Here is a 24636-nt window from a genome sequence, read left to right as displayed (position 1 = left end):
ATATATATATATATATATATATATATATATATATATATATATATATATATATATATATATATATATATATATGTGTGTGTGTGTGTGTGTGTGTGTGTGTGTGTGTGTGTGTGTGTGTGCGGGTGAGTGTGTAATTAATATTATCTCGCATACTTAACTTTAGAATCACAGATGCTTATTTTTTTATTCTGTATACTTAATCGATATATGTTCGCGGGCCACAATGAATGAACTTATGTTCTGAATGATCCTTGGTACAAGAATCACAAGCTACTCACCTCTTTTCTTCACAAGGAAAATATTTCAAAGCCAAGCAAATTTACGTACGAGGCGGTGAGGAGCAGAAGGAAAATAAAGTTTAAAAAATTATGAAAAAACCAGTGACATCATGTCTTCGAAATTGGTTTATCTCAAGAACAGAGCTTACATTGCGATTTTTTTTTTTTCCACTTATTGAATCTTTAAAACTCATGTGTCGTCCGAAATCCCGAACGGCTGCTTCGAAACAGGCAACCGAAGCAATGTGACTGACTCACGTCTAGTGCCGCCGCGAGTCCTGCCTGAGGCAGGCGTTTGTTTCATTCTGTGCTTTCTGGAACACTTTTTGTGGTCAAGATGATACGAAACTGCCGAGCCCAAACACAAACCGTGTTCCTCATTACTAAGCAGGTATTTTGTGTGGGTAATGAGTGTTCTGACATATATTCTTAGTGTATAATGAAAGATCTAAGCGTCTCCTTGGCGAGGCCATGTGACAACACTGGGCGGGAACCTTGACTAAGTTGCCTGTCCGTCTTATGTAACCTGATTTTTTGCTTGGTTTATATTCAAAAGGTTTATATGATTAAAAGGCCTATTAGCTGTTATTAGACAATTTGATTAGTATTGGAATATGGAGGTTTTAATGCCTAGGGACATGAAAATCGGCGCGAGTGTTGGTGGTGGTGGCGGTAACAGCCACTCCCCGCACCGCCCCATCCCACACGCCTCCTTGGCAGGCACTTACAATGCACCGCAATTACATCCCCAACATTTAGCTGGCGTTTGTATAATTCCTTACCTAAAAACGTCAATTAGCTTAGATCAACGCTTCCTTGTTCGTCTTTTCACATTCTCACTCCCCATACCAGTACCAGTTCTCAACCTTCCATCTCCGTATCGCCACCACAACCTCACTAGCCCCACCACCACCACCACCACCACCCGTGTTCTTCCTCATGGTGCCATCCTTCCTTATTGCCACGTGCGTGATCCATGCTCCATCATTATTCATCATCACATTCTTCATCTCTACTACATTGCCTCATTACCAGCTCTCATTCCATAATTTTCAGTCCTCACCTCACTGTCTCCACCACAAATATCCTTTACTGAGAATTTGCTTATGCTTTTTTACTAATCGAAGTGGTGGTGGTTGTGGTGGTGGTGGTAGTGTTAGTGTATCATTTTTTGCACCTGTAAATCCGTATGTTTCTGATATTCCGAGTAATGACTAATGTAAGACACAGAGTAAAGCAGTCAAGGAACACTCATCAAACTGCATCACCGCATCTCAGCATCATTAGGCTTTTTCTCAGCAATTGATGAGATACTGTATGTTGTGTAAGGATAATAGAATAGACCGATCTTCATGCATATACTCACAATCCGCTTTCTTAAAAAAATTTTTTTAGGATGTTTTTAATGTCTCAAAAATTTAAGTACCTGCACTTATTGTATACTCTGGTACATCAATATAAGTTAACAAATAATGAAAGAGAAAGGAAATGAAAGCACTAGGTAACAAGAAAGGAAAAGAACCTCCCAGGAAAAAAAAAAAGAAAGGGCAGTTGAGTGAGGAGAGAGGATAGGTAGAGAGGAGAGGATAGGTAGATTATGGAAGGAATGTAGAGAGAGAAAAAATAACGAAAAGTGGATGGAGAAGGGAGAGAAAGGGAGAAAGAGCAAGTCTTTATTCTCTTGTGAAATCGTGATTGAAACTAAGTACCTTTGTCACTAGTGTCCTATACTCTCCTTTATTTATCTATTTATTTATTTATTTATTTGTTAGCACACAGAATATCTTGAGCCTTGGTTCTACTTTGTCTGAGATCACCTTTCATCCTTTTAACTCGAAAGTACACACACACACACACACACACACACACACACGGCTCTTCTAATCCAATGCATCACAACACTCGCACAGAACGCGCTGCATCCTCAGATATAGCGTGACACGTTATTCTTAATTACCAGCTCTCATTCCATAATTTTCAGTCCTCACCTCATTGTCAAGAAGTGAAAAATGTAGAACACTAACACATAAACTGGATCACATAACCTTGCGCAAAATAAGTAAGATTAGTTCTATGGGTCGTAAAAAGGTGTTTATGAGAATTTTGGAACAATTCGACTGAGAACATGATGATTCTCCACTGTTGACTCAGACCGGTTCCATCACTGTCTCATTATGATAACTGATGATTGGCGTCTTCCTTAAGTATCAAGTAATTGCAAGAAAATATACCATTGTATCATGTAAAAGGCAAGTTAAGGATTATACGATTTATATGAAAAAATAATAATTCAGTGACTTAAATGTTTCTTATGTAACATTATTTTATTATTCATCTAATTATTACACTTATTTATGTATGTTTTTATTCATACATTCATTCAGTTATACATATTTATGGATTTTTCTTCTTTTCTCAGATGTCATCATTCTGCATTTTTCAGGTTGTTCCGTGTTCCTTTAACTCTTATGTGTCGTTCGAAGTCCTGAACGGCTTTGAAACGTGTAATCGAAGCAGTAGTGTTGCCGCGAGTATTGTTTGATGGAAGTGCGTGTTGGATGCTGTGCTTTCTGGAAAACTTATTTGTGGTCAAGAAGATGAAACAGGACTACCGAGGTCGTAAACGAAGCCTGTTGCTCACAGGTATGAGGAATAGATATTCTTAGTGTGTCAGTAGGGATCTGTGAATCTCCTGCTGCCCAGCCTGGTAACGCCGCTGGGCTGAGGAACCACTGAGTTGCCAGTCCCTCATATGTCAGATCTCTTAGTTTGTTTTACATTTAATAGTCAGTATAGTTGTTAAGCCTCTTGAATCTTAACTAGCAAATTCATTAATGTTTTTTTTTTTTCATGTAAGAGGGTCACTGGAAATAAAACAGGAGGAAAATAAATTTCAGGCACTAGTCCCAATAGAGACGTCAAGAGAATCATAACATGTAACATGTTTCTACGTATTTCTACTACGTAGAAATATGTTACATTAAACACAGTTGTAGTGGTGGGATATTATCATTCTTAGGTTGGTCCGTGCCAGCAGCAATTCGAAGTTAAGTTTGTAAGTAAGGAAGAGCGAATCCAGCCAGTCACGCTCTTCAGAGGACGAGGAAACTGCGTGGCACAGTGCTCGGCGAGTTTGTTCTGGTTAATTGCAATCTTTTGGCGGGAAAAGCAGGGCTGCCGTAACTAGCCAGCGTCACACTCACGTGGCCCAATGATTGTGATGCGATAACTCGCTCTGTATCCGTTCATGCATATGTTTCATTTAAGGAAATGTCTCATTGGTTGTTGTTGGGAAATCTGAGTTCTTGCAGTTGTACAACTTGTATTAATATTGCACATTATAGTCATTACTGAAACACTACCGTAATTGATTGGATATCATGATTCGGGTCCTTAAAACACACATTGATACTTATTTGATAAAATAGCATTGTTTGCACAGGGACCACCTTGAGCGAAGTTCGCTATTCTGTTTCGGCTAATAAACTTATCGGTTTAAATACTAATACAAGAATTGAATGATCCTCACACGTACGGCTCCTCTAACCAAGTGCAGCGCTAACACAGCCGAGAAGGCGCCGTGTGCTCAAGCGTAGCATGGAACGTCATACTGAATAATAGAGAAAATATAAAAATGGAAAACATAGAAAGCTTGCTGGATGACAGGTACACATAACCACTACTAAATAAGTATAAGGTTCGTAGGAAACACTAGAAAGTTTGAAACCATTCGTCTGCCAACAGGATGATGAAACTCGCATCTCCACTCCTGAGCCAGACCGGTTCCCTCACCGCCTTATTGTGATCACTGATGACGCGTTGCTTAAGTATCACGGCTGGGGAGAATTGCAAGAAAATATTCCACTGCTGTTACATACAGAAAATACAAACATTTTGTGAAATCTATAGGGTTTCAGGAGTAACTGTGTGTGTGTGTGTGTGTGTGTGTGTGTGTGTGTGGCTAACACGTTATGTATAGAAAATGTGTGGAGAACCGACAGACAAGGACAGATGAACCGAGATCAAGTTTAATGACGAATCGACACGAATGGCTGAATTACGTGCACGTTAGTGATTTCACTTCGCTGTAGAGCTCAGTGTAAAAAAAAATAATAAATATATATATATATATATATATATATATATATATATATATATATATATATATATATATATATATATATATATATATATATATATATATATATATATATATATATATATATATATATATATATATATATATATATATATATATATATATATATATATATATATATATATATATATTACGCCGCTAGGTACAAATGTAGTACCTGGTGATGCTCAGTAAATCATGCCGCGTCAGGTACCATATTTTTTTTAGTTTGAGTTTTCAGCACCACTTCATCCACACGTGTTACGCGGTGTTAGGTACCACCGCTACACACGCTTCTTGCTGGCTGCTAATTTAGTTTAAGTGGGTACAATCTCTGGCTCACTCCACAGATTTCTCCCCTGATTTCAAGTAAATGTGTTTATGATTATTGCATATTTTTTATTTACAGCGTGTGATCAATCTTTGACTTCATTACTTGCATCTCTTTAAAGCATTGGTTTTAAATGTAAGTTAGTATGGCAACAAGATTTTCTCAGAATTTTGTAGTCTCCCACCCACACAGTAATATTTGAATATTTGTGAATCAAATGGTACGCAAAAGTAAAATTCAAAGATTTTATGTGCTGCCTTAATTAGTATCACAATGTTATTATATATATATATATATATATATATATATATATATATATATATATATATATATATATATATATATATATATATATATATATATATATATATATATATATATCACAAGATACGTTCATATATTCCAAAAATCTTGTCAGTCCCGAACAATATTGTTCAACTTTTAGCACAAGATCCACCAGCTCGGAATCCCCCACAACAGCACACATCCACACTGTAAGTCTCTACACACCTCCAGACGCCCTCTCCCAACTCATTTTGCTTAGTTCATAACAGTCACCCACCACCACCACCACCACCAGTCTGTCAGACACCCGATCGTTTCCTGCAGCAGCTCTGGGTCCTTAGCGGTGGCCCTCCGCGTCACAACACTACCCACCCGCCAGGAAGCTTCTGTCAAACCAATTAGCGACCAGTTTCATCACCCCCGTCACCTTGTCACCCCGGCCACCCTCCCCTCAACCGCAGAGCCCCTCACCACTCCTCCTGCCCTCTCCGTCGCTTCTTGCTCCTCTTTCACGTATTCTCATCTCTCTTCGTTCATATTCCCATTTCTTTCATCACTCTATGTTTTCCTTCTCCAACTATCTCCTTTCCTCACGCCTTACTTTTCCCCGCCTTTGCTGTCTTTCCTTCCCATCCTCACTCAGCTTTCTCTCAATTTTCTTTTTATTTTCACTTCATTATTTCTTTCTTCTTTCCTCTTCTCCCTTTTTTCGATTGTTTGCCATGATTATCCTTTTGCTACCTATTCTTTGGTCGTAAAATCATATGTACAGATCGGAATGTACTGAAATACGAGTGTACTCACGTTTGTTCCCTCCTGCTGACAGAAATGAAACTCGCGTGTCCAACATTGGTACTTGCAGTTGTTTCAAGATTTTGTCCCCTAGACAGCCTCCTATTCCCTTCATACGCTTGTCACCACAAGGAGCACCGTGCAATGTGTGGTGGTGATGTTGTGTAGCTAGGCAAAATACAGTAGGCGAGGGGCTACTGAAGAGCTCCTGAGTGCTGACTGAGGCAGCATCACATCACCTTCCTTGTACTACGTATACTTGAGAATATTCACTTAAGTGTTCATACTTTGGCTGATGTAAGAGTAGTCAAATCAAAATAAATTTCATTTTTTTTTTTCATTTTGTTGTAATATAAACTGTTTTCAATATGTATATAATTATTCATTACTTTACTCGTACAGTAATAGTAACATAGCAATACATAATGAAAAAAAAAAAAATCGAATAATTTTGTTTACGCGTATAATTTTTGCATTAACTTGTATAACACTGCGTGACAGGTCTTGTACGACATTATATTTATATATTTTTGGTACACATTTTTTTTCGGTTTGTGCTGAGTGACGTGTGACCGGCGGTGCTGCGTCACACCTGAACAGTGCAAATAAATATGATATGCCCCAATTAAGGCGGTTAGGGATACGTATCTTCCCCTTTCCTCCTCCCTCCACTCCCCCCCTCCCACTCGCACTGCTCTATAAGCTGGTCGGCGGCGATAAATTTCTGCGTTGCTGATGAACACCCCAGTTATCAGCGCCATAAGTCTTGGCGCCGCCTTAATGTTGATACATTGACCCCGTAATGGCTGGCTGTAGATGCAGATGGGAAAAACAGCCATATTTTTTACCCCGCGCCCGTCTGCAGTTGAAGACTTATGACGCATTGACGACGTAACCTAAAAGACAACGAATAAAGAATCGATACATTTACATACTGCGATGAGCTGATAAAATATTGTGTATATGATCGATTTTCGTGTGTTAAAAATATTATAAAATTAAAAGCGTATCTAACGCTTAGAAGACACGAAGAAATGGATTGAAAGGAATATTTGTAGTAAAATGAAACAGAAAATACTGTATAAGAACTTTACTGAGTATAAATATATAAAAACATTAGGTGAATGTGACGGAAAAATACACTGGGTAGGGTACGAGAGAGAGAGAGAGAGAGAGAGAGAGAGAGAGAGAGAGAGAGAGAGAGAGAGAGAGAGAGAGAGAGAGAAGAGGAAGAGGAAGGGGAGTACTGATCCGATCATCTTAAAACCTGTAGGCAAGTGCCCGTCGCGCCTCCCTCTGAGCTTTGAATGGTGTGGAGAAAAGGGGAGGGAGAGAGTAGAGAGGGAGAAGGAGAGGGAGAGGGAGAGGACCGAGGAGGAGAGTGGGGAAGGGATAGGGAGGGATGAAGGCCGTGGAAAGTGACAAACAGTGGCGGTGGTGGAGTCCCGAACCCTCGCTACTGCCGGATGATGACATTAAGTCCATTTTGTAAAGTGTGACTGTCAGGAGGTTTAGGAGAGGGACGTGCGGTGCTGGAGGGGGAAGGGAGGGAGGGGACTAGGTGGGGGATGCTGTACGGGGGATAAGTGAGTATACTGAAAGAAGGGAGGGAGAGAGAAATGGTAGGAGGGAGCACATGATAGGAGAGAAGAGGCAGAAAAGGAGCTAGGCAGTGAAGTGACAGAACAGAATACGTTTGGGTGCAGAACAGAGGGAAGAAGGGAGTGAGTACTAGAGGGAGGAAGGGCAGGAGGGAGGGAAAGATTTTTAGAAGGGGGAGGGAGGCAGATAAGGAGTTTTAGGAGGGAGGGAGGGAAAGCGGGTTGAGGTACTGTGAAAAGTGTGAATGATGGAGACGAAGAAGGGAAAGATGAGGGTGAAAATGAGGTCATGTTTAAAGTTTTAGTACTCGTGTAGCAGTAATGTGAAGGAAAAACATAATTATAAACTAAGAGATACTAAAGAGACAAGGCAGTAAAGAAACAAAGGTAGAAGTAAAAGTGAAGACGTGGAGAGGTGGAAAGTACCGGCAAAGTGGGGAGGTGAGTAAGCGTGACGAGGCAGGGAGAGGTGGAAGAGCGGCCTGTAAACACACGAGTAGTTACCGGGATGAATCACTGGGCGTGGGAGGAAGAGTCATGATCCTTATCTATTTGACCAGTAAACTGAAGTGTGTTTTCCTGGGGTGACTAATAGGTGACTCTCGGAATACCTATGTGCATGACGAATACGTAACGGGAAGAAGGGAAGGAAAACGAGGAGGAAGAGAAGGTGGAGAATGAGAAAAAAAAGTTAAGGGAAAAGAAGACGTGGAAGATGGAGTGTTAAGCAACAGGAAAGAAGTGAAAGATTCCTTGTAATAAGAACATTCCTGAAACTTTGTCACTATAGAGGTATTTATGAAGATTTGAGTACTTAGAGTAGTTTGTGTGAAGTACATTTACATCGCAAAGATATAGTGTACCGTGCGAGTTGTGCTTTTTGTGTCTTTTTGTAAGGAGTGTGTTAATTTTAGCAGAATGAGAAAGTATAAGTGGCTGCTTTATAGACTTAGGAGGCGTGAAAATTGGGGACAGGGAGAGTTAACAGGTCCAGTGACTCAAACAGATGAGAAGCAACAGAATCAGTGCGTTCTTGCAGAAATATGAAGTAGAACAGCGTTAAAATTCATAAGTTAATCCGAACATTCTTCACAACTGTCCTCAGTACACACACACACACACACACACACACACACACACACACAGAGGGAGACCACCCCGGCACCTTAATCCTGCTGCTACTAATCGCATTTCTCCGCCGCCTCTTTGTGCTGGAATAGTTATTTTCCCTCTCTACCCACCCCTCCTCTTCGATTCTCCCTCCCATCCCTCCTCCTTTTCTCTTTTCCCTCCCTCCACGCCCCCAGTCCCTCCCCCCACCCGTGGCCTCGGACGCTCCCCAGCACCGTGTTCAAGATATGATTTAATCCGCCATTGTGTAGTGCCAGGCTGGGAATGCCTTGGTATGTCTGCCGCCGCTCGCCTGCCTGCCGCCCATTTATTCGGGTTCCAAGCCCGGAATTTGAGTATTCACAGAATTCTAGATATTGGATCACAGTTTTCTGTGGCGCGGGGGGACGTCCGCGGAATAATTAGTCGCTTTTGTGTCGGCCGCGAATGGATGGAGGTGAAAAATCTGACTTGGATTATCATTGAATTAGATTGTATTAACATTCCTTGCGTGGCTGACGGTGGTGGCGGCGGGACGCTGCAGGGACGAGGGCGAGGCAGGAGTGTTGGCGGTCCTTACACTCGTCATTTATAATAATCTTTAACATACACTAACCATGCGAGTATAAGGAGGAAAAAATTATATAGTAATAGGAACAAATGTACACTTGTTAGTCACGAAACCATGACTTTGATATCTTCGTACTTGGATTGATGGTAATGACATGCCCTCCAGTGAGTGTAGTAAATGGATCACCGTAAATCATCAGCTAACCCGCGGCGTCCTTTGAAGCAGTGCAGCTCCTATCGTACTTTGCACACGCACCGCACTACCACGAATGAATCACCAGCACGACACGCGTTATGGCCGCTTTAGTGGTGGCGCAAAAATAAACAAGTGCTCGCCTTCTCCCTGGTGGGCGAGTGAGTCTAAGTAGCAAGCAAGCTCCTCCTCGTGTTGATGGGCTGGGCTTGATGGGGGGCAGGGGAGAGGAGTAGAGGTGACGCACGAGAGCCACGTAATAATGAGTCCAACGCAAGCCCAACTAGGCCACATCCTGTCCTAGAGTGGGTTGGATGGGGCATTTCCACCTATATCACCTCCTCCTCCTCCTCCTCCTACACCTCCTACCACCTCTTGTCTCCCTCTCTTCATCCACTCTCTCGCCTCCTCTCCTCTTCTCGTCCCTCTTCGCCGGCCGCGCACCTCAAGAGCCTAGACACAAAGAAAACGTGTCCGGGGCTGCCTGTGTGACTCCTCTGTTGTGGGTCCTTGAGTGGGTGAACTTACATGGTCACTTGATGGACCTCCTCACTCCACCCCACCACTCCACGTCACCCTAACCTAACCCTACCTGTCCCTCCCTACCCTATCCCCGCACCCCACCTCCCCCACTACCCTTTCGTCGCCCCATCCTCACTCTCATCCCGCCCCCTTCTCGCTGGCTGGCACCCGCACCCCTCGCGTATCCTATTCCAGCACCTTGACACCGTGCCCCGCGTGGAGATTATTATTCAAAGGTCAGCTTCCTGCATAGTTGACGGGAGTGTGGCCGGTGGAGTCCAATTATGGTGTGTGTGTGTGTGTGTGTGTGTCATCGTGGTGGCATTTGTATCCTGGTTGTCTTCTTGATTACGGAGAACACCTTCATTAATAGTACCCCTTTCCTGTCATATACGCGCGCGCAAACGCACGCACGCACGCACGCACGTACGCACACACACATCACCGCCATTACCTCTTGACACCAGATAAAATTACTGATACTTCCCTCACGTTATGTTCTCTCTCTCTCTCTCTCTCTCTCTCTCTCTCTCTCTCTCTCTCTCTCTCTCTCTCTCTCTCTCTCTCTCTCTCTCTCTCTCTCTCTCTCTCTCTCTCTCTCTCTGCTGCCCCTTGACCCTTCCCTCTCGGGAGGACCCACGTCCACGGCGATCCACTGACGTACTACAGAGTCATACATAACCCAGCTCCCTTCACTCCCCGACCGCCAACTTCGACGTACAATCTTTGCGTGCGTCGGAAAGTTCTGAATGTAACATGTATCTGAGGCTGACAGCGAAGAACCGTAGTAGACAAGAGGAGAGAGAGCGAGAAACTGAGAAAAATAGGGAACGATGAATGGATATCAATTAGAATGAATGAAAATGCTATGAAAATTATAGATTATAGAATAAAAAAAAGTAGTGTCTATGTATGATATAATCAAAAGTAAAAATTGTGCTGTCGTTATCCAAACAGACTGAAGGAAAAAAATAAATAAATAAACAAACTTTAAAAATAAGAAGTTGATACATCGAGTGCTTGTATTTATATGTAATTAGAGAATATTATGATACGGAAAATGACATGAGTTTTTCTAGGCGTGTACAGTCGTAGAAGTACACTAAGTAATAGTAGGAACAAAAATATTTTAAGAGTAAAGGTGGAAGATGAACACAAAAGAGGGAGAGAGAGAGAGAGAGAGAGAGAGAGAGAGAGAGAGAGAGAGAGAGAGAGAGAGAGAGAAAGAGAGGTACTGTGAATGTGCCTAGGGAGCAGCGGTGATGGGCAGGATAGAGGCGACATGAATATGCTGTCATTGCTCATCTCGCTCCCAGTATTCTTTCCATAAACATCTGTCCGTCTGGTTAGCGAAAAAGACAGAATACGGAGTGAAAGACAGGAATACAAAGCACCTTAGGGGAGGCCAGGTGGTGCTGCGGCCTCCACGTGATTGGCAGCCGGGCAGGTGTGGAGAAATGAACAAATTAGACCCTCACGATAACTTTTACTCACTCCCCTCGCTTGGTTCTCCTTTATTTCCGTCTTTGTTCCCTCTTACCTGTGATTTTCTTTTTCATTTTTTTTTCCTTGTTTGTTGTTATCATTTCTGTGTTTTTGTTTGTTTTTGTTCATGTTCTTTCGTTACCACCTCCATCACCACTACAGCAACCTTCTCTTCCTCCTCCTCCTTCTCCTCCTCATCTTCTCCTTTTTTCTTCTGCTGCTTCTTCTTCTTCTTCCTCTTCCTCTGCCTCTTCCTCCTCCTCCTCCTCCTCCTCCTCTTCCTCTTCCTCTTCCTCTTCCTCTTCCTCTTCCTCTTCCTCTTCCTCTTCCTCCTCCTCCTCCTCCTCCTCCTCCTCCTCCTCCTCCTTCTCTTCTTCTTCCTCCTCTTCGAATTTCTCTTCCTTTTTTCTCCATCTCCTTATCCTCATCATCATTGAATTACATACTAGTACTCTTTCTCCTTCAAAACCTCCTCTTCATACTTCTCCTTCCACCTTCTGACTTTCCTCTCTGCTCTAATTTTCCGCTAAACTCTCTTCCTCAGTTACCCGGTATGATCCTGATGTCACTACTCTGCCGGACATCTCCACCTCACCATAAACACGAGTCAAAGCACCCCCGAGGAGGCAGACACGTGGACAGCTAAAACATTCACACAACATCGTCCTCCAATAAGCGACAAGTGTGGATGCGTGTGGCCCGTAATTTAACACCGCAAGTTACTAAAGTGACCACCACGAAATTACGCTCACTTGCTCCTGAATACCCCAAGAAGACCAACTCGCCCGTCACGCTCTCACTAATACTCACATTTTTGTTAACTTTCTCTTTTTCTTTCGTTTTTTTTTTTTTTTTATGGATATGTGTCGCAGGATGAGTACGTGTGTGTGTGTGTGTGTGTGTGTGTGTGTGTGTTTGTGTGTGATGGGTAAGGCGACCTCCGAGAATTTATTTATCACTTGTGAAAGAAGGATCAGGTGCGGCTCGTTTGTCCAGCCTGGTGGTGTTGACTTGCTGATGAGCGGCTGCTGGCTGGCGGGCTGCTGTTGCTGCTGCTGCTGCTGCTGCTGCTGCTCCTTCAGTGATGGTGAATGTGATAAGTGGCCTTGTGTGTGTGTGTGTGTGTGTGTGTGTGTGTGTGTCTACAGAAGAAGAAAATGCAATGAGTGAGTGTACTTCTTTTCATTGTGTGTGTGTGTGTGTGTGTGTGTGTGTGTGTGTGTGTGTGTGTGTGTGTGTGTGTGTCTGTGTGACTGAGTGCGTAATCGTAAACTGAGAAATTGATTCACATGCAATAAAACGAAAAAAAAAAAAAAGGGAGAGGGAAAAATCCCACTTATACCTGCAATATTGAGACAAGTTTCCCCATTACCTGATAAGTAATCTGATGAAGGAAACACAACATCCCGTCCTGCTGCACACCTAGTGAGCGAAGGAGAAATCCCACCATCGCCTGAGGCGCCGCGTTGTATACACCATGATTTGTGGGGTCGTTCCTCAGACGCCTCCGGTGCAACTAATTCACTTCAATGACCACAAAATAAGTCACTTATCTATAACGAGTAAGCCTGAGCCTCTTCTCGGACTCAGTACAAGTGTTATAGCAAATTTTCGACGGTTTGCTACGATGCTGATTGCAAATAATGAGATTACAAACCAAAATGGTAGGGTACCTGTGTGAAATCAGTAAAAATCAAACGTAATCTTGCACAGAAACACAAATAGAAACAAATAAAAAATAAAATCCTGTAAATTTTACAACGATTCACTCCCTTATGTTTTTATATCGGCACGCACTCACTCACCCGCCTCATCTACACCCATTCATACACCGACTGTGAACAAGCATGGACGACGCTCCTGAGTTCCCTTCCAAAGAAAAAAAAATGTATACAGTAGGGTATATCACCAAACTCACCAACATTGAGAGAGAGAGAGAGAGAGAGAGAGAGAGAGAGAGAGAGAGAGAGAGAGAGAGCTCTAAAAGTATAACTCCCCCAAACACACATACACACAGACAGACGGACAGACAGGGTGAGGGAGATAAAAGGCTTCAACCATTTGTGAGCGGTACGGGCAACCTCGCATCCGGAGGTGACATGGCGCGCACGTTTCACAGAGGGCGCGGCAGGGGGTCGGAGTGACTCCAAACTCAGTCACCAGGGGGCCGGCCCGAAGAATGGCCTCGCGCAGTGTGAGGTGTACCCTTGTCTTTAATTCCGCATACTCAAAATGGCTAACACGGTTTTTGTCACCGTGTCCTTGTGTCTCGTCGCTTTGAGAAATTCTTCACGCAGTCGAACTCTTGGCGAGGAGCCCTGTCCGCTGAGCTAAACGAGAGGGAGGCGAGGGATCCCTTGAGGTCGTAATCTCGTGTTACGATCTTAGTGTCATTCGACGTTTCCTTATAAAATTGTCACTGTCCCTTTCAGAAACCCAGGGAAGATTTAGAGGCGGAGGGAGTTTTTGTCACGGTCGACCTGTGCTGACATTTCTCTTATTTTATGAGTGTAGATAAATACCAGGGGTCGGGTATTCTCAGGACGATAAAGTGTGACCATAAATACTTCCTAAACGTCCCCTCGCCTTATTATAATGACGTTGTGCCGCTATGTCCGACCCTCCTGTTGTCACCTCCCGCCGACCAGCCTGGAGACGACGGTGCATGCTGGGCCGTGAGGGACTGGATCGCATTCCTCCCGTCTCTTCCTCTTCCTTACTACTACTACTACTACTACTACTACTACTACTACTACTACTACTACTACTACTACTACTACTACCACTACTACTACTACTACTAGCCATATGACCGCGTTGTTGCGCCTGATATTTAAATCAATCTACTACTACTGCTACTACTGCTACTACTACTACTATTACTACTACTACTACTACTTCTACTACTGCTACTACAACAACAACAACAACAACAACAACTACTACTACTACTACTACTACTACTACTACTACTACCACTCCAGCAAAAAGGAGCTATTTCCTACGTCAGTTTCATATTAAAAGAAAAATTAAAGTCTTGCCCAGCGATCGGCCGCAACAAAAAGGGCAGGCAATAATCAGATTGTCTCGCGAACACCCTGAGGGGCTCGTCCAAGTGCACTCACGCATACAGGCCACCGCGCCGGGGCAGCTGCGATAAACAAACACGTAATTTCACCGCCGGCAACTCTGCAAATCACGTTTTTCTGATACTATTGGCTTGTCATTTAACGTCACTGTGTTTGATTTCGCCTACCTTGACTTTGGCTCGAGCGATATTTTTTGCTTACTTTTATTTTTGCCGTTCTTGTTGTTGTTATTGTTGATGTTGATTAATTTCAGTACCTCTTCATCAACCAAAGAAGGCAATTACTAAACTAACATAATGAACACTGAAAACTGACGCATTGAATAAGATAAGTCAAAACAACATGTATGTAGAGCAATATTACCTACAAAACTATATAACTTCTAAACTGAATACAATGTACCTACGTAAAGACCTCAACTCACATGAAACCCAACCTACAGTCTCCTTTTAACACTGCTCATTATACCTTACCTTGAGACCCTTCTTCCGTAGCACCCGTTCTTCCCCCTTCCCTTACACCCATGCCACTGCCTCCCTCCCTCCTCCCTCCCTCCTGAGAGCCGATCGATCACCACCATCGTGCCGCCGACGTCGTGAGTTCAAGCCGCGGCCGCCGAGGTTGGGACGCGGACAGATCGAGTCGCTAGGACTATTATGCGAGAACAAAAGAATCAGTTGGACATCTGTTTGCCTTATAGGGGAAGGATGCCACAGTGTTCAATAGCGGGGGTGTTTAGGTGACCCCCCACTGCCGCCTGCCCTTACCCGACACCCGGCAGGAGGAGGAGGAGGAGAGGAAGGCTAGGTGACCCGGTGAGGAGTAGGGTAAGAAGGAAGAAGACAAAGGAATGAGAGAAAAAGATGGAGGAGCAAGAGGAAAGTAGAAGGGAAGGAAAAGGGGAAGGGCACGGAATCACGGGTGTAGGGTTAGGTGGGGCCGGCCGGTGATCTATCAGCTGATGGATCTAAAAGGAATATGAAGATGTAGCGAAGACGTGGACGTAAGGAAAAGGAATAATAACTGGGACTAAGCCGTGATTAATGGACCTGGTTACTGTCAGACGTGGGGTGTGAGGGAGGGAGGCGGTGCGGGTGTTAGGTGTGGGTGGGTGGGTGGATGCGTGGGAGGTGCTGGGGGTACTAGAGAGCGTGAGGGGTGAGGGGGGTTGAAGCATAAGTATGGAGTTGTGTGTGTGTGTGTGTGTGTGTGTGTGTGTGTGTGTGTGTGTGAAAGGATGGTGATTTGGTGCTGTGAGAGTGAAACGAGATGTGGAAATCGTTCGTTGGTGTGTGTGTGTGTATGTGTGTGTGTGTGTGCGTGTGTGTGTGTGTGTGTGTGTGTGTGTGTGTGTGTGTGTGTGTGTGGTGACTCGCAGGTCGCCCCTCTGAGTAATGACTGTAGATACTCATTGAGACGGATGGCCCTCACATTCTCCCTCCCTCCCTCTCTCCCTCCCTTCCTCCCTCCCTCACTCCCTCTCTCCTCCTCATCACTTTACCTTTTGGCAGCTACTCTCGTCCCCTATTCCCTTCTTATTACATCCCTGAAAATCAAACATATGATAATCCACATTCAGCCATTAAACCACGTAGTAATATTCAATTTGGAGCGTAAGGTGTGTGAGGCTGGGTGATTAACACTTTTACCCTCACCATATCTTTTTCCTATTTCTATCTAATCACCGTTCACCTTAATTAACTTGATAAACACGGGTAATTATTTCCCCAGGAGTTCTAGCTCTACCGATTTTATAGTAGTTTCAGAAGTGCGGCACGAAAAAAAAAAAAAGAAAGTGCTGTGGGTAAGTGGGATATGATGGTAACAGCTAGAGCATCACCTGAGACTACTAGAGCGATATTTTGCTGCCACCACTTACCTTTAATTAAACCACCTATACCTGGCCGTGAGCTGCTGTTATCTCCGCCCCTCCAGTGTAACCCAATATGATTTTTTTTTTCCTCTTATTTTTTTGCTGCGTATTTCTATAACATGTAACAGAGGGATAATTTAGAGTAACACAGTGGTAGGTGAAGAACTAAACTGAGAGATTAAGTAAAGAAAACGGGCGAATATGAGTAGCGAAAATTAGAGGGTTTTTTTTTTTTTTATGTATGCGATGGAATTGTACATATACAGACAGTGATGATGATGATGATGATGATGATGATGATGATTCCTGCATTCCGTCCTTCTTATCTCTCTTCATGCCACCACTTCCTCCCTCCTCCTCCTCTTTTCCTTTATTTTCCTCGTTGTTTCTCTGCCCCACCTGCTTCTTTTGATTCCGGAGTTATTCTTTTCTTTCCTGCTCTCGCCTTTGTGGATCGTTTTCTACATGCCTCCTCTCACTTCTACTCTCTCCCTTTCCTTCATGATTTCTTTCCTACTTCTCCTCCCTTTCTTCGTTGTTATTCCATTTCCTTCCATTATTCCTTACCAGCTGTTCTCTCTCTCTCTCTCTCTCTCTCTCTCTCTCTCTCTCTCTCTCTCTCTCTCTCTCTCTTCCAAGAACCATCCCATAAGCTCTTCTCCCCCGTTGGTGAGACATATGCCTTTCTTCAACCCTTTCTTTCCCTCCTCCTCCTCCTCCTCCTCCTCCTCCTCCTCCTCCTCCTCCTCCTCCTCCTCCTCCTATCATTCGCGGTGCTCTGCTAGTAGGAAGCTGGAATAGAAGTGGATGGGGAGTGAGACCAACTAGAAGAGTGGCAGGAATAACGTCTGTCTCATTCCTGCTTCTTTAGTCTCTGCTTGTGGTATAGTCTGTCTGTCTTCCTGCTTTGTTTACGTTTTTTTTTTTTATGTAATGAGGTGAATATTTATGATTTAAGAGTGAATTGCGTCTTTTCTGTGTTATTTATTGTTGTTATTGTTGTTGTTGTTGTTGTTGTTGTTGTTGTTTGTGTGTGTGTGTGTGTGTGTGTGTGTGCATGTGTGTGTGTGAGGGTTGGTATGAGTTTTGATACTCTGTCTTTATATTGAAATTTCAGTTTTCGTTTTGCATAATAATTCTGTTTTGTTTTCTGTCAATTCAACCTTGTTTTTTTTTTGCATCCTTTATTGTTAGCTCCTTTGTTGCCTTGTCTCACCTAGTTTCCTCTCCTTCCTATCTTTCCCCATCTTTTCCTTCTGTTTTGCTTCCTCCTTTCATAGTCGTCTCACCGTAACCTCTCTCTCTTCACAATGTTGCCTGCTCCTTCTCTTTATCTACTCTTCCTCCCAACCTCTCTCTCTCTCTCTCTCTCTCTCTCTCTCTCTCTCTCTCTCTCTCTCTCTCTCTCTCTCTCTCTCTCTCTCTCTCTCTCAGGTCTTCCCCTTCCTTCCTCCTTTGCGCTGCGATCAATTATTATAAGAAAAGTCATCTTAAGGAGCCATCTCCAGTGGATTATCGAGCCCATAACCAAATCTTGGTGGGTGAGGGAGCCGCCTCCTGCCACCGGTGTCACAGCCACGGCCGCCCGATGTTGGCAGGTTTTTTCAATTAAAGTCATCGATTTTACCATCAAGAAGACATAAAAGAGCAGTGGAGGAGGTGTGGTGGTGGTGGTTGATGGCTGAAGAGGAAAAGGGTGAGGAGGAGGAGGAGGAAGAAGAGGAGGGAGAGGAGGAGCGGGAAGAAGAGCAGGAGGTGGTGGTGGTAGTAGTGGTGGTGGTGGAAGCCGTGAAAGAACTAAGATGAGGAGTTTGGGAAAGAAAAGAAAGGAATGAGGGTGTGTATGTTGTTGTTTTAGGAGAGAGAGAGAGAGAGAGAGAGAGAGAGAGAGAGAGAGAGAGAGAGAGAGAGAGAGAGAGAGAGAGAGAGAGAGAGAGAGAGGTGCAGCGCCCCCTGTGGTGGTGGTGATAGTGTTGGTGCTCGTACAGAAGCAAAGAGACGGTGGGAAAAGCAAACAACACAGAAAAAGAGAGGAAGAAAAAAGAGTGGTGGGGAAGAAGAAGAGGAGGAGGAGAGAGAAGATGTGGTGGATGTAGCTTAGTGGTGCTAGGGATGGCGAAGTGAAAAGGCGAGAGAGAGAGAGAGAGAGAGAGAGAGAGAGAGAGAGAGAGAGAGAGAGAGAGAGAGAGGAATGATGATGATGAAGGTGGAACAACTGCGACATTGAGTGTGGAACAAGGAAAGGGCGGGAGGTAAATGGAGGGAGAGAGTGCATGGCCCGCTTGTGGAGAGAGAGAGAGAGAGAGAGAGAGAGAGAGAGAGAGAGAGAGAGAGAGAGAGAGAGAGAGAGAGAGAGTCCAAGTACACAAAAGAAAAACATGGAATTGTGATGCTGGTGACAGGAACAAAGATCTTGTGGACTGCGAAATGGCGAGAGTTGTTTTACGAAGAGAAAAGGAAGCAGTAAGTGAAATTCAGTCCGATTGTCATATTTTGGGATAACGAAAAATGGTTTACTTATTATTTTACTACTGATACTGTTGTTGCTACTACTACTACTACTACTACTACTACTCACTTCTTCTTCTTCTTCTTCTTCTTCTTATCATTATTATTATTATTACCATTATTACTATTATTATTATTATTATTATTATTATTATTATTATTATTATTATTATTATTATTATTATTATTATTATTATTCTGCAACAATAATAACAACAACATCAAGAATATCAATACATCAGAATGCTACTGCTACTGCTACCACTACAACCACCACCACCACCACCACCACCACAACAACAACAACAACAACAACTACTACTACTACTACTACTACTACTACTACTACTACTACTACTACTACTACTGCTACTACTACTACTACTACTACTACTACTACTACTACTACTACTGCTACTACTACTACTACTACTACTACTACTACTACTTCTACTACTACTACTACTACTACTACTACTACTGCTACCACTACCATAAACATCGCCATAATCACCAGACCTCAATTCCCTTCCTATGTAAATAATTAATCTTTCCACTTTTTAACACTTGCATACATGGCGATTTTGGTGGTGGTGGTGGTGGTGGTGGTGGTGATGGTGGTGGTGGTGGTGGTGATCATGCCTCTCAATAAGATAATTCCCCCTCGAGAAGAATCTGAACTTTCCTCAAACTGGCTTAATGAAGAGCCATTGGGAACACATACACCATAACCACGGACATACTCGTACATACATACAACCTTGACTTCAAAACCCATTAAAAAGCGCTCTTACTACACCATACCATAGAGCTGCGAATTGCACCATTAAAACATACTTAACAGCTGCATTGTCTAACCTAAATACAATAAAAAAAACAAGTAAGATAAAATGACCAGTGAAACTTCCGCAAGATTAATCTTATTGCAACATATTTTTGAAGTGAGAGTCGCAGCATTAAGATTTTTACTCCCATGGTCTCCTTTTGGTAACATTCAGACGGTACAGAGATAAAGCCTGCATAGATAGGCAGAGTAAAGAAAGAATAATAGATAAATTTTGCATGTTCTACATTGCAGGAGTATTTCACATGCTTTGGTACAAAAAATGGATGTCTAAAAAAGCTGTAAGGGATTATGGGAAAAGAATGTCTAGCAGTAAAAGGGTTAACGTTTACTTACATAACATAACATGGCTGCATCGTCTCACCTAACTTAACATCATAGAAAATTTAAAACAACCCATGGAAACACCAGAAATTAGCTCTTACTACAACATATCTTAGAGGCGAGTGTACAATGCATCTTTCACGCCTAGACTAAGTCGGGGAAGCCACTCCAAACAATTATGGGCGAAACTCCTCCTGTTTTGTTCCCTCCTTGCCGGCGTATTTAGGTGTGATTGGATTATCCACATCTCCATTAGGGTCGTTAAGAGTAGTTAAAGGCAACACTAGCGACACATTGGAGACTAATGGATGAGTTTAAAGATAATGTGATCGTATTCATTGGGGTGTTGGGGCGCTGGGTGCGTATGGGGGAGGCGGGGAGGGAAGGAGGGAGAGAGGGAGGGAGAGAGGCGAGACGAAGAGTATCCAGAAGGGAGAGGGAGAGAAACGTCCTTCACCGACTCTTGTTTTATCTGTGAGTCTTGACAATGGAAGAAGATATTGATAAGTTGGTAGACTGGCTAAGTATCGCTGGTTCCCTTTTTCTCTTAGTCTTGGAAATTAAAATAATAAATTAAGAACCACTTGGATGACGTACTTATTGCGACACTGTAGCGACGTTAGTTAAATTGTGTAATAGCAATGATAGTATTATTGTTTATATATGGTAAGGCCGCATTTCTGTGCACTTTTGGTCTCATTATGGAAGAATGGACATAGATAGGACAGCTAAAACCAATGCAAAAGAAAGACGACTAGGATAATCCGGGAAATGAAACTCTTATCCTACTTTGGCCTTCTTATTTATTTCCACAGAACACTGGAGAACTGAATGCATTGTGGTGTGTTGTTGAAGAGCCGTATAAAAAAAAAAAAAATAGAAAAATGAGTAGGTGTATTATTCTCTTTGAACCGAGCAATTTCGTGGGATTAAGAGAAAGTATGTTTTTTTAAATGGATCAACGTAAAGTTCATCATCTTAATGCCAGAATACAGTGTAATAAGAACGGAGTGAACATTAGCACAGCCTTCTCAATGTGTGTGTGTGTGTGTGTGTGTGTGTGTGAGAGAGAGAGAGAGAGAGAGAGAGAGAGAGAGAGAGAGAGAGAGAGAGAGAGAGAGAGAGAGAGAGAGAGAGAGAGAGAGAGAGAGGGACAATGACCCCCATCCTAAGACACAGCTTTATTCCTTCCCCCCCTCTCTCTCTCTCTCTCTCTCTCTCTCTCTCTCTCTCTCTCTCTCTCTCTCTCTCTCTCTCTCTCTCTCTCTCTCTCTCTCTCTCTCTCTTTTCTTCATCTTGGACACATCTGTTGGCTGGCCGCGTCGCTGCTCCACCGTCAGCTTCTTTCCGCGCATCTGAGTGCCTCGGGGCGGGACTGAGGTATTAAGACGATAGCAGTGGTAACTCTGGTGATGATGGTGACAGTGGTGGTGGTGATGGTGGTGATGGCAACGACGGATGTGACAAGCTGAGCGAAAAGAAAAAAATAATAAAATAAAGGCATAGTAAAATAGATAAATAAATATATAATTAAATAAGTGAAAATTACAACTAAAGCTTTTTATATCACTGTACCTTTAATTTTCTTTTTTTTTTGCTTCAGGTTTTATTCTCTCTCTCTCTCTCTCTCTCTCTCTCTCTCTCTCTCTCTCTCTCTCTCTCTCTCTCTCTCTCTCTCTCTCTCTCTCTCTCTCTCTCTCTCTCTCTCTCCAACACACACACACACACACACACACACACACACACACACACACACACACACATACACACAGCCACTACTACTGCTGTACCACCCCTGAGCCAGAGGCCTCCCAGTGCACTCTGTTTCTCCCCTGTTCCCTCTTCCCATCCCCCTCTCCTCTTCCCCTCCCGTCCTCTCCTCCTCGCGTCCTTTCACGGTAACAGGGGGTAATGGACATTAATTGATATATGCTAATTATTTAACAATCGCACTGGGGAGAATAATCGGCTCGCAGCAACACGGGACAGGACCTATACAACCCGGGCCGCTCTGCTCCTCTGCTGGGTTATTGATGTTAACATTTTTCGCCCATTGTGTCAGTTCAAGGCTAAATTGGACGTCACTTGTTAATTTATCCTTTTTGGCTCCACGCGCCTAACCTCGTCTCGCCTCGCCTCGCCTCACTATACGTACGCAGCTCGCCCGTCCCCCAGTTTGTTAAATTTTGAGCTCCTTTAAAATTGAAGTCACTCATATTGCTGTATACGTACGTGTGTTGTTCTCTTTGTTCTGTCGTTTTAGAGGGAGAGCGAAAGAGAGAGAGAGAGAGAGAGAGAGAGAGAGAGAGAGAGAGAGAGAGAGAGAGAGAGAGAGAGAGAGAGAGAGAGAGAGAGAATTGTTAAGGCAATATAGTTTCTTGATGTTTCTCTTAGTATTCTCACACTTGACGTTTCGCGTCGAAATATTTTACTCTCTACTATCCTTAGTTTATAAAAACGGATTTGTAATTTGGCCATACAGCAGCTATTTTAAAAGCCGTAGAAGTAGTAGTAGTAGTGGTAGTAGTAGTAGTAGTAGTAGTAGTAGTAGTAGTAGTAGTAGTAGTAGTAGTAGTAGTAGTAGTAATATCAATTTACATCAAAACCGAAAACAAAAAAAAACTCAGCGTGTACTTTGTTGCTTTTCGGGTACTCTCTCATGCACGGCAAGTGACACTGACACACCTTTCCTCCATCCACCAAGTCATCGTTACAGATTAAGTCAGTAATGACAGTAGTAAATTTGGGAATGTTACATTAACTTAAAGTCATAACTGTCATTAGCGGTTTCTCAGAAATCATCCGCTGTATATGACGCGTCGCATTTATGATGGAAGAGCAAAAGCTCCGTGGAAAAGTTCTTTATCATATTAAATACACAGAGATGAAGACAACTAGTGAACATTATAGAAGTTGAATATGAACCTAACCTCAACTCACACCTGTCTGTACAGCAATTAATTCAGCATTCATAACTGTATTTCTTGAACCTCGCTCCGTGTATTGAAAACAGTCAAGTCCTAACGTTCCCTCCTTGAAATAACTCACTAAGTCTAAAGCACAGCGTGAAAACTCGCTATAAACACATGCCACAGTCACTTACTCGCCTGTGCTCGTGCCTGGCTGCTGCTGCCCTCTGTACGCCACGCTGACAAATCGATCCTGTGGCATCCATCACCAGCTGTTTCCCCGCAGAGGGCTGAGGGCGGCGGGGCTCACACGTTGGAGCGGAAGGGACGGGGAGCGCCGGAGGTCTCTGGGGTTTGGAAGGAAGACACGATGGCCTCCGCGGGGTTTTAGAGTTTGGGTTAAATCTTAGGTTTCGTGTTGGTTTGAATTGCTGCAAAAGTCGAAATAGTTTTGTTTACGAGTATGTTTGTGGGTGCAGGTGTTTTAAGGGATTATAGTGATTGTTGTAAGGTGTGTTCGATATACTTTCAAGTTTTATAAAGCACACACACACACACACACACACACACACACACACACACACACACACACACACACACACACACACACACACACACACACACACACACACACACACACACACACACACACACACACACACACACACACACACACACACACACACACACACACACACACACACACACACACACACACACACACACACACACACACACACACACACACAAATGCGTGGCGCGGAAATTATTTACTGCGTCTCTCTCTCTCTCTCTCTCTCTCTCTCTCTCTCTCTCTCTCTCTCTCTCTCTCTCTCTCTCTCTCTCTCTCTCTCTCTCTCTCTCTCTCTCTCTCTCTCTCTCTCTATATATATATATATATATATATATATATATATATATATATATATATATATATATATATATATATATATATATATATATATATATATATATATATATATATATATGCAAATTTGATAAGAAATATATAGAGATTAATTTACATGGTGCTTGTTTATCTGTGTGTGTGTGTGTGTGTGTGTGTGTGTGTGTGTGCGCGCCGTCGGACATGCGCAGGTACTATTTTGTTGTTTAATTTTCAAACTATAACGAAGATCTCAAAAGCAGATTTGAAACGTCTGTGTGTGTGCAGCATTGACTATATCTATTATATTTTAGGATCATCTAAATTAAATCTTATAATAAAAATACAGTGATACGCATATAGTGCATTCCACACACCTTATAAATAACAACATGTCATTTCACGCATCAAACATGTGATAAAAGAGAAAGAAATAATAAGATAAAGACGTGAATGGGAAGATAGATAACCACCAAGGTAGAAAGAGCGAAAAAAAGTTTCGCATCAAAAGAAAACAGTAGGCCTATGACGGGAAAAAAAAAAGTCAGAATGGCTGAATAAGATGAAAACACATTATTTGCTGCGGAGGGAAAACCCATCCGGGCGATCCAGTCTTCTGCTCGACACTGGTTACGGGATCAGACACCAAGAAGCCGTAGTTCATTCTCCTATCCCATATAAAATAGGGGATCGGCTTCCTTATCCCAAATGGGGTTAAAGGTTAGAGCCATTATCCCACATGATAGAAAGAGGATCAGTTGGAGGCCGCCGTCAGATCTGATCCCATTTTTTCGTGGTGCCGGTTGAGGAGGAAGGGAGGGGAGAGTCCTTCGCGAACTTAGAGGGGGGGAAGGAGGAGGAGGAGGAGGAGGACAAAGATCAGAAGGATAACACTCGT

The 24636-nt window shown here is 43.1% G+C and overlaps 1 long non-coding RNA gene across 2 annotated transcripts in view; it reads left to right on the top strand.

The window, feature by feature from the left end:
- Window positions 1-543: 543 nt before the first annotated feature.
- The window catches only part of LOC135116245 (uncharacterized), a 256275-nt gene continuing 232182 nt past the window's right edge, over window positions 544-24636 (top strand). For both annotated transcript variants that reach the window (XR_010276223.1, XR_010276222.1), the window contains exon 1: window positions 544-669. This is a non-coding gene — a long non-coding RNA (uncharacterized LOC135116245). The remainder of the gene's footprint in view (window positions 670-24636) is intronic.

This window comes from Scylla paramamosain, chromosome 3, assembly GCF_035594125.1.
Source record: "Scylla paramamosain isolate STU-SP2022 chromosome 3, ASM3559412v1, whole genome shotgun sequence".
In the NCBI taxonomy this organism is placed as follows: domain Eukaryota; kingdom Metazoa; phylum Arthropoda; class Malacostraca; order Decapoda; family Portunidae; genus Scylla; species Scylla paramamosain.
Note: the sequence above shows the minus strand (reverse complement) of the source record. Positions and strands in the feature narration are given on the sequence as shown.